The sequence below is a fragment of the Cryptomeria japonica genome, chromosome 4 (genome assembly GCF_030272615.1).
Source record: "Cryptomeria japonica chromosome 4, Sugi_1.0, whole genome shotgun sequence".
Taxonomy (NCBI): Eukaryota; Viridiplantae; Streptophyta; class Pinopsida; order Cupressales; family Cupressaceae; genus Cryptomeria; species Cryptomeria japonica.
This window is the reverse complement of record NC_081408.1, coordinates 139,476,358-139,487,308: the sequence shown is the minus strand read 5'-3', so window position 1 is coordinate 139,487,308 and position 10,951 is coordinate 139,476,358. Positions and strand designations below refer to the sequence as shown.

At 33.6% G+C, this 10,951-nt stretch overlaps 1 long non-coding RNA gene across 2 annotated transcripts; it reads left to right on the top strand.

Annotated features, from left to right (window-relative positions):
- The first annotated feature begins 7,787 nt into the window (after positions 1 to 7,787).
- LOC131077498 (uncharacterized) lies at positions 7,788 to 10,744 on the top strand. Of its 2 annotated transcripts, none has more exons than XR_009113597.2 (2): positions 7,788 to 8,230; positions 10,084 to 10,744. It is a non-coding gene; the product is annotated as an uncharacterized LOC131077498 (long non-coding RNA). The 2 variants fall into 2 exon arrangements; XR_009113596.2 differs by having other exon boundaries at positions 7,788 to 9,308.
- The last annotated feature ends 207 nt before the right edge of the window (positions 10,745 to 10,951 follow it).

The following is a 10,951-nucleotide window of genomic DNA, read 5'->3' as shown; positions in this document are numbered from 1 at the left end:
TTCTTTGTACTGAACTTCTAATTGTGATATCCATAATTTCGATTCCATCTAAACCTTCTGAGTGAGTAGTTGTTAGAGTGTTATCCACATCTTCTTCTACCCAATTTATTTTTAAATTCAGTGGATTCCTTCATCCACTATTCCAAGTTTTTTTAATGTCAACAATATTTTGTTTTTCCCACAATGAATATGATAGCTCATTAAATAAATATTCGCTATCAAAAAAAGTATTTATTAATATCACTGTTATAAACTCACGATTTCAGTATTATTTTTTTATTTATGACTTATGGGTTGATTTTTTCAATAGTAACGTTAAAGAGTAAATATGAGCAAGTGTAGTGCATTTTATTAAGAAATACAATATCGGATGAAATATAATATAGTCATACAAAAATTTATTTTTATATTTAATAAATACAAAAAGTATCTTGTACATTAATAAGTGCAAAATTTTATTTGTATTTTAATAAATACAAAATCTTATCTGTATTTCCAATACAAAATTGTTGCTTTCAAGCTACTACAAACATTTTCGCATTACATTTCCTTGAGAAATTGTTGAATGCGTTCGACCTGTTGAGTATAGCAATGCATATTATCTGTATTTTCAATACAAAATTGTTACTTTCAAGCTACTGCAAACATTTTTGCATTACATTTCCTCGAGAAATTGTTGAATGTGTTCGACTTGTTGAGTAGAGCAACGCATATCATATTGTTCGCCATAAAAAAATTCTTTAACAAAGTCCCCAAAATTGGCATATTTGACAAATATGGTGCAAAAGATATCAACAGTTTCTAGAATTTCGGTAACATCTTCGCCTTCAACAACATGTATACGAGAGCTTGTGAGTATGAGCCTCTCGATAAATTCATTACACTGGTTCCTTACATCTCTTGCCAGTTTTTGGAGTTTTGTTTCATTGACGTCATTGGAATTAACACTTGATAAAGTGGGACTTGTAACGAAGACCTCAGACTCAAAATCTAGAACATCAATTATTTCTATTCCTTGCAGGGTTTCCAGGACCTAAAATGAAAAATCAAAGAATTATTGGTAGATGGGAACAACTATACTTAAACTTATTGAACTATAATTCTAATTGTCAATTTCATTTTCTATCTATATTTTTTCATTAAGTTATTAATTTTATGTTTTTTGAGAAATTTGTTGATTTTATTTATTTATCTTTATAATAATTTTTGTTATAAACTTACTTTAAGAAAAATCATGCAACTAATACCTAAATTGAAATGGTGAAGTCAGTAAATCATTGTTCTTTGATGGTGCTACATTTGAGAATAAGTAAATAATGTAATCTAACTAAATGAAATAAAATTTAGTTTAGTTTTAAATTCATTTTGGAAAAGAAATAAAATATTAACAAAATGCATGAAATTTGGACAAGAACATATAGAAATAAAAAATCTATATGTTCTTGTCCCAAAGTTTATCCATCTTGTTAATATTCAACTATAATCATAATTGTTAATATCTTTTTCAATCTACATTTTTTATTTTAAGTTAAAATTATGTGATATGTTTTTATAAATTATGTCAAATTTATTTATCTTTAAAAAAAATAATATAATATTATAATTGCAATTTATCATTAGCAGTAAATTAAATATAGAACTAATTATAACACTAATTGAATTATTGAAAAACCCTAATTGATTTGTGATAGTAATCCTCGTCCTAACTATACAAATTAAATATAGAACTAATTACAACACTAATTGAATTATTCAAAAACCCTAATTGATTTGTGATAGTAATCCTCGTCCTAACTATAATTATCATCTTATTCATTCGACCATTTTAATAAGAAATAATTCTAGTCCTAACCCTAATACAATATTAACATAAAAACAATGACAAAAATAACCATAATAGTAATCATAATGATTAAAAAATAAAATCATTTGAGTTCCTTGTAAAGCCTCTCCATATCATTTATTAAACAGTCTGAATTTCTACTTTTAAAACCATCTTGTTGCTTTATTGTTTACAATATTAATTCTCTTTCTGCATATCCATATTCTGAACACTAAGACTTAAACCTTACTTATATATAAATATGGTCGAAAAAAAAACATTTATGAGACCTAAGTTCTTTTTCCACAATTCCCATCTCTTACACCTAAAGGAGGAAGACAAACAACTTCCACTAAAGCTTAAAATATGATATTAAAATAAAATAATTCATGTGTGGCATTGCATTCCACATAACACAATTATTTTCATATGGCGGCATTGCCTTCCAGATAAGGAATAAACATTCTACTTTTATAAATTCTTTACAAAATTGCAATAACATCTAACTGGCGGCATTGTCTTCCAGATAAGGAGTAAACATTCTACTTTTATAAATTCTTTACAAAATTGCAATAACATCTAACTGGCGACATTGCCTTCCAGATAAGGAATAAACATTCTACTTTTATAAATTCATTCACAAAATTACAATAACATCTATCTGACGACATTGCCTTTCAAATAAGGAATAAACATTCTACTTTTATAAATTCATTCACAAAATTACAATAACATCTAACTGGCAGCATTGCCTTCTAGATAAGGAATAAACATTCTACTTTTATAAATTCTTTACAAAATTGCAATAACATCTAACTGACGACATTGCCTTCCAGATAAGGAATAAACATTCTACTTTTATAAAATTTTTTACAAAATTGCAATAACATCTAACTAGCGGCATTGCCTTCCGGATAAACTATATAATTTTTTTACTATAATGACATTTCAATGCTAGGAAATTTAATTTGTTATAGATAATTTACAATTATAGGTTACTGGTCATTTAATTTTTTACCAAGCTAGATAGGAATTCCTCATTCCTCAATTGAGCCATGCCTAAGAGATGCTAGGTGTATAGCCAATATCCTATGTCCAACAATTGATATTTGCAAACATGTGGATTTGAGTGCCTTCATATTAATGTTTGCATGTCCTGGTGTTGGGATATTACATTTACATATGACTACAAACACCATTTCTTTAGCCTTAGTAGGTTTTATCTTCTCAGATGTCTAATTTAATCATTGTGCTCTCAGAAATCTATACCGATCATTTTCTACCCAAGTTGTATTTTTTCTATTTGTGCGTTGGTTTGATTTCTCTGTTATGCTATCAAAAACCAATACATGTGGATCATTTTTCCTTGTGCAGGAGATGGAGAAAATACCGCTTTATATATGACCAAGAGAGCAAAAGTAATTGAGATAATCTACAACGGCTATAATGTTTTTGGGGATTAACAGTATGATTTTGCAATTCTTAGCTACTTTTAGAGGAAGCCATTCGCCACATACTTGTTTCCAAAGTAGACTGCTAACAATAACAATAATAGGATGCCAACCTTATCAATGTAGCCTATATTTTGATCTGCATCTAAAATGCAAACAAATTACTTTTTGAATCCATAGAATGCAATGAAAACAAATTATTCTTAGAATACATAGGATCTGTTCACCTGTATTGGATCTTCTCTTGTCTCAAATTGAATGGGTAAATTCGATCGCAGATCTAGAATGGGAATTTGATTGTAGATCTGTTCACCTGTATTGGATCTTCTCTTGTCTCAAATTGAATGGGTAAATTCGATTGAATGATCCTACCACACGTGTTTGGTGTTGTTTTGTAGAAGTTGTGTTCCAGGATACGATATTGTACTGGATGCTCCAATATATTCGATTTAAGCACCTGTAGCTCTAAGAAATGTTGATCTAAGGGTGAAGGGAGGTAGATGTAACACATTAATATTATATAAACAAACAAATAAAAGAAGAAACAAAAATTTGAATGAAGAACAAACAGATTTTGAGTGCGTGGATTCTACCTGTTCAAATGGCAAGTGAAAGTGAACAGATTCTAATTGAAAATCATATGTTTATATTAAAAATGAAATGCATATATCTGTTCCACTTCAAAACGTTGCAATGACCGTTCATATTCTCATCTCGACTGCGGCATGCGCTTGAAATAGATACTTGGAACGGTGCTTGGAATGCTTGTAGCAGTTACATTCCATGGCTGAGAGATATTTTTCCGTTTTCTTTAGTGTTGAAACGCCTCTCAACTCACTGAAACCATTCGTATGCATTTCTAACTCTCAGGGATGTGAACCATTTCTTTTTTCTTACACCGACAAGTTTGATGACCCCTATATGATGCCATTGTAGGTTACGCCTCTCGGTGTAATTAGGGTTAGTGTTAAGGTTAGGATAGATAAAACTAGAGTTGTGGCCATTTTAAAGCTTTGCATGCGTTGGGTTAGGATTTAGAGTTTGAGTTAAATTAGGGTTAGGGATTATGTTAGTGGTGCAGGAGCACCCTTCCAAACTCTTTCTCTTTCTCTATTTTGTTGGTGATATGCTTCTTTAGAAGCCATTGTACATGAATAAGAGCCATGAGCTCATGTGTGCTAGACTAGGTCCTAGTTTTAGGTCCTTAGTGAGTTTGTTGTGATTTCTTGTGCAGGAGAGGTTGAGTGTTCCTGGAGTGTGTGTTAGGCCTTATTGGCATGTTGATGTCCTTAGGATAGCCCAAAATAGGCTTAGGAGTCATGAAAAACAACAATGGCAAAGTTGCTCAAAAGATGCAAAAGTTGCATGACAACTTTTAAAAGTTGTCAAGCAACTTTTCCACCCAAAATGGTCATAGACCCTTGTTGTGTGTGGAGAGCCCTAATTTTGGCATATCGACCGAGGCAAAGGTGGTATAAGTACTCGCAAACCCTAAATTAATGGGTTGGATGTTAGACTTTGTACGGTCCTAGCAAAAAGATCAGACTGAGACTGTGAAACTGTTACCAGTCAGTTTGAATGAAGAAAACAAGCTAGTTAATGGATTGAGAAACATCCAAAACTGTGTGGAATGTTTTTCATGGTGTAAAAAATTTCATTTCAAGCAATTAGTTTACATTTTTATTTGTAGATTGAGTGTGTTTGCAAATACACTGTAAATTGTCTTCTTACTGTCCAATTTTGGACAAGATTGTGTAAATGGATGCATAACTCCATTCCCCGTTGTGGAACCACCATGAAACCATGGGGAATGAGAGTGCAGACCTTGTACCATACTAAAAAACAAGCAAGGCCCTTAAAAATGCAGGAAGGCCAAGCAAAGACCCACTCCTAGGCGAGACTGGACAGTGCCTGGTTAGGAGAGGTTAGATTGTAGAGGTCTTGGAGAGCAAGGTTGGACAGAGGAGAGTACATCCTTTGGAGGAGGTGTAAAGGAGTGTTAGAAGCACCATTGGTGTGAAGGAGGAGCCTCCACCAACCCGAACAAGGTGGCTACCACACAAAACCTTCACTGTGACCCAGGCAGACCACAAAACCCTTAAAAACCCCAAAATTCACCCTAGGCACTGTACGGCCACTTGGAGGCCCAAAACCTAGAAAATCCTTGAGCCCTTGCCAATTGAATGGTAGTCTATTTTGGGATTTTGGGTTGTGTATGCATTGTTTGTGAGAGAAAGCCCTAGAAGACCGGTTAGGAGGCCTAATTGGTCCTAATCCTTGTAGCCCTGTTTTGTAAGCAAAACACAAAATAGTGAAATCGGTAGAAAGGATGAAGGTAGCAACTTCTTGGGGGCACATGGAGGGATGTAAAACATGGTTCAAGACCTGACACAACCTTGATAAGACCTTGGAAAGTGTGGAGCAAACCATAGCCCTTATTAGCCATAGTAAGGGGTTTTGAGTCTCATGAGTAGGTGAGACCTTAGGAGCAGCATTGTAACTCATTGGTGGGTGGAATGGGCATGGTCAAGGGATTCCTCTAGCAAAGGGAAGTCCTAGAGACCCTAGGGTGTGTAGAGAACACCAGGTGATCCAAGGAAAGGATCCAAGAGCATAGACTAAGCTAGTCTATCCCAAACCCCATACCATCAGTTAGAGATAGGGTTTAATTAGGGTTTTGATTAAGGTTATGGTTAGTGTTGAGTTAGTGTTAGGGTTCTAGGATAAATCTTGAGGTCAAGGTCAAGGTTGTGGTTGGGGTTTAATTAGGGTTAAGGTCATAGTTTATTAGGGCTAGGATTAAGATTTTAGGAGAAAACTTAGGTCAAGGTCAAGTTTAGGCTTGGGGTTGATGTGATGGTTCATTTAGAGTTAGGGTTCAATTAGGGTTATGGTTAACAATACATTTGTTAAACTTGTTATAATCAATGCCTTACATCGTTAGGTTAGGGTTAGAGTTAGCGCTAAAGTTATAAAATAAACTTTGGTATCAAGTTTACAATTAGCATCAAGGTTGCACTAGGGTTTAGGTTCAAGTTCAATTAAGATTAAAACTAGAATAGGGATTGCCATTACAATTAGGGTTAATGTTAGGTTAGAATAGGATTAAATGAGATTAGGTATCAATTAGGATTATAGAAGAAATCTTTGACTTAGGGTTAGGATTAGGGTTATATTATGAATAAGTTTCAATAGAATTAGAGTTAATATTAGATTAGGGTTACCGTTAAGGTTATGATTCAATAATGATTAAGGTTAATGTTAGATTAGGATTCAATAAGGGAAAGTTATTTTATTTACAATAAAGTTTGAATTAGGGTTATGGTTGGGGTTTAATTTGGGCTATAGCTAAAATTAGAGTTAGGGTTAAATTGGGGTTAGTAATAATGTCATGCTAGTGTTTAAACAATGTTAGCATTAGGGTTAAATTAGGGCCAGATTCAATGTTGGACTAGGGTAAAAGTTAGGGTTAGAATAAGAATTAGAGATAGGACATTGATTATGGTTAAATTAGGATGAGGTTTCAATGGGATAGGGCTAAGCTTAAGGTTAGTGTTCAACTTAAATTGTGGCTTAATAAGTGTTAAAGTTAGGATTAACATTCAATTAAGTTTATCAATATAATTTATTTATGGTTAGGGTTTAATTAGTGTTAGAGTTAGGGCTATGATTCAATTACGTTAGGATTTAGTTAGGGTTAGGGTTCAATTATGGTTATCATTCAAAAAGAGTTGATGTTATAGTTCAATTATGGTTAAGGTTAGAATTAGAATTACAAATAAGAGTTTCAATTATGGTTAGGTTTTAATTAGGGTTTTAAGAGAAATCTTCAAGTTAGGGTTAGGGTTCAAATAAGGTTGGGATTACGTTTTAATTATGATTATAGTTTGAATATTATTAGTGTTAATATTAGTGTAGTAAGGCTAGAGTTAGGGTTGATGCTAGATTAGGGTTCAATAAGAGGGAGGGTAGGGTAGGGTAAAATTATGGTTATAAGAAAAATATGTGAATTAGGGTTAATATATGGTTATGGTTTAAATAAGGTTAGTGTCTGGATTCAATTTTAAAGGTTAGATTTAATATTAGATAAGAGTTAAGATTAGGGTTAGACTTAGAATTAGATATATGATTAGGGTTAGGTTTCAATATATATCACATATATTAAACCTAATATTTATATATAAGTAGATCATAGTAAAGCAAATGTTAAATATTTATATTTTGAATTTTCCTTCAATTCTTTACTATTATTTATGAATGTCAAATTTATTACAATCAACTCTTTACTATTATTTATGAATGTCAAATTTATTACAATCAACTCTTTACTATTATTTATGAATGCTAAATATTTTTAAATTTGATCTCTATTGACATACTTATCTTGGATTTTTTAAAATATAGACATGCTTGTATAATCCATGGAATGAGCGTTGCAAAGAAAAAGAAAACGAAACAAACTACAATCCATGGAATGAGCGTTGCAAAGCAAAAGAAAACGAAACAAACTACAAGACCTAAAAACTTGAAATTACTTTTGACACAATTAACAACGCATTCAAACCCTAATTCGCAACCTCTTTGCTTTGCCTTTCTCTTGTTTTCTTTTACTGTGCAGGTCAGAGCAGCAGCGGCCATGAAAGCATGAGCCTGCAGAACTCGTGTGGAGGACGGCATTTTTTTTTGTGTATTTTATACTTAATCAAATTTTCAATTTTTTAAAAGTTTTTTTGAATGAAAGAGGGACAGGGCGGTTGGGACGACTCGGTTCAATTCTGCCCGACGTGATCGCAGATCATAAAGCTCAAAACAAATCAGATGCCAGTGTGTTGAGCTTCTGAGAGGCGAGAGCAACCCGTTCACCTGTGCCGCCTCTTGTCGCGGTACAATCCGCGTTCTTGGCTTCTGTCCACCACAGATCAATAAGCCGCTCTTCCAGTTTAGGGCTCTGCTTCCGGTAGAGTTAAAACCGTAATTTTATTAAAATTTAGTTATTAAGGTTTATTATTTAATTAATGGGCGTGATTTAAGAGGTTTCCATCGTAGGCGTATAACCGAATCTAAATAGGGGGAAAAAACCAAGAAGAGAAAATTGCATAGATGTAGTTCTAGAAATTACTCCATTTTTTTTTAAGTTGTGTTTTTTTATTGCAAAATTGATTAGCACGATGCCATTTTTCAATCCGGAGAAGGAACAAAAATTGTGGGATGTATATTTGAAAAAAATCGGTAGCGTGCATTGGGTCGTTGCAGAGCTTTCATCATAGGGCATCTAACCTCAAAAAAGTTCAAAAAGTGTCAAGAAACGACTACGATCGATTAAGAAAAAGAAACATTTGAAGCAGTTTTTGAATACATTTTGAAGGATCATTTGAGTTGTGCAACGCAATTATGATCGAATTTTTTTTTGTTAATCTGAATTTTTTTCCGATTTTAACTGTGTAGCACAATTCATTGATCCTTCAATGATGTATTGATGAGCTGCTTCAATTTTTTTTTTCATATAGAGTTTTTCAAAATCAATATATAAGATGCAAGGCTAATGATTTATTGCGGGAGATCTATGCATGCATTATGTTCTCGGATATTTGGGATCAGATACCCTATGATGGAAAGCCTCGCGAGACCATCAGCGCTCTCAATGTATTTCGTAACTGTAGATATTACTCAAGCTAGAAGAGGCATCCCAGCCCAAGTAGCATTAGATGCTAGAAATCTTATGGCAACCTTGAAAAATCTATACAAGGAATTACAGCCTACAGATAGAAGTGTACTACGCTGAATAGCATGATTCAACAGGAAATGATTTTAGGTAACCTGCGTCAAAGTACTGAAATGGAGGAGGCTGACAAATACTCTTATCTTAGTGATGTTCCTCTGGAATCTCTGTTTTATGCGGGATTGGAGAAGTATGTAGGGATTTGAAGGAGCCTTTATTCCGAAGCGAGGTGTCTGTTGTTGGGGTGCATTCTATGGGGGGATGGTGGGAAAGCGATTTTGGCCTCGGCTATTTGCATTGAATCACAATATCAGAGGTAATGTTTCTTTCTTTTATTTGTGATGTTTTTCAACTAATTTTTAATCCTCTATGAGGAAACCTCTGAATTTTTTAGGACCATCCGATCAATGCACTAAGATGTCGGGCACAGGGCTTTCGTGTGTAGGACGTCAAGGATAAATTGATCTGTGGACATTTAAGGCTAAGATCGGTTTCAAAACCAATAGTCTACATGCTTAGATGATTCCTTCCCTGTTGGTATATCTGTTTCAATGATTGTAAGTAAGAAAACTAGGAGTGTTTTGTCAGTTGCACCATTTAGTTTACAACCATTACATATTCTCTGTTCCTGAGGTGTTTTTCGTAAGTCCAAAGTCAGTTTTAAATCCTACAGTCCACATTCGTAGACGATTATTTCCCTGTTCGTATATCCGTTTGGAGTGTTTTGTCAATTGCACCATTAAGTTTGCAACCCTTACATATCCTCTGTTCCTGAGGTGTTTTTCATGTGGTCAGCCTACATTTTCTGGTATTAAATTTGTACATGGTTAGATTTACAACAATGATTTTTCATGATTTTTCTTTTCGATGCTCTGATCTAGGATTGAGCAGATCTTTTACAGCATACTGAAAAATAAGCTTCTCTCTATGGACATCAGTTTGTTTGAAAATGTACATTTCTTCACTGTTTCACAGTCCCCAAATTGGAAGGGGAGTTTCAGAATGTTTAAGCACTACTCATATAGATAAATCAGCAGCTTTTTTAGTTAATATAATTGAAACCTAATAATATTGGATGATGTCTTGTCCAGGGCTTATTTCGAGGAATTACTACTAGAAGTGCCAGAGTACAAGACTGTTATCATAAACAGAGACAGTTCTATCATCCCCAAAAAGTCCTGAACTCAATTGTATCAGTTGGCATTTCTGGGCCACGAGGATGCTCTCTCAGAGCATTTTTGCTTCTTGGCCTTTGAACAGATATCATTTCCAAGTACCGCAAATGCAAATTTAGTCATGGAGTTATAGTCTTTTCTAACAAAAAAAAAATTGAATAAGCCCAAAGTTTTTTATCAAATCAAATAAGGCCAACAAGAAGTTTAAAATTAATTACGTGCTTATTTGTGTTTTTACTTTAAGAACTTGCAGGTGCAAGCTTAATGTGACCTGCTTTAACGCAAATAATAAGCTTTCTCTGAGGGAATTCATATCCAGTGAGCACAAAGAAGGCCTTTTTAGATGCTTGAAGACCGGTATCGATCTCTTGGATTATTTTAGGAGGGAATACAAGTCAGATTTGGTCTCATATTCCAGAGAACGCAGGCTGGACATTTGGGTTGATCTTCGGAAGCTGGAGTGGTAAGATACTTTTATCATTTTATTGTAACTTGCAAGCAAAAAATCTCTTGAATTTACTCAGCAGTCCAGAGTAGTTGCCTTACATATATTAAATTTCTTGCTATAGTTTTTTTTTTATTGAGCTGATATTGTGTCTGTAATTATTAAAAGCCAAGCAACAATATCTTATGGAAATGCTTCTGAACTGTATTTCTCTAGAATGTAATTAGCAACCCAGGGTATTTGCCTATCCTTATATTTATTAAATTTCATGCTATATTTTTTTTTTTAAAACTATGAGCCAATACTGCGTCTGTAATTATCATAAGCCCAGCGACAATC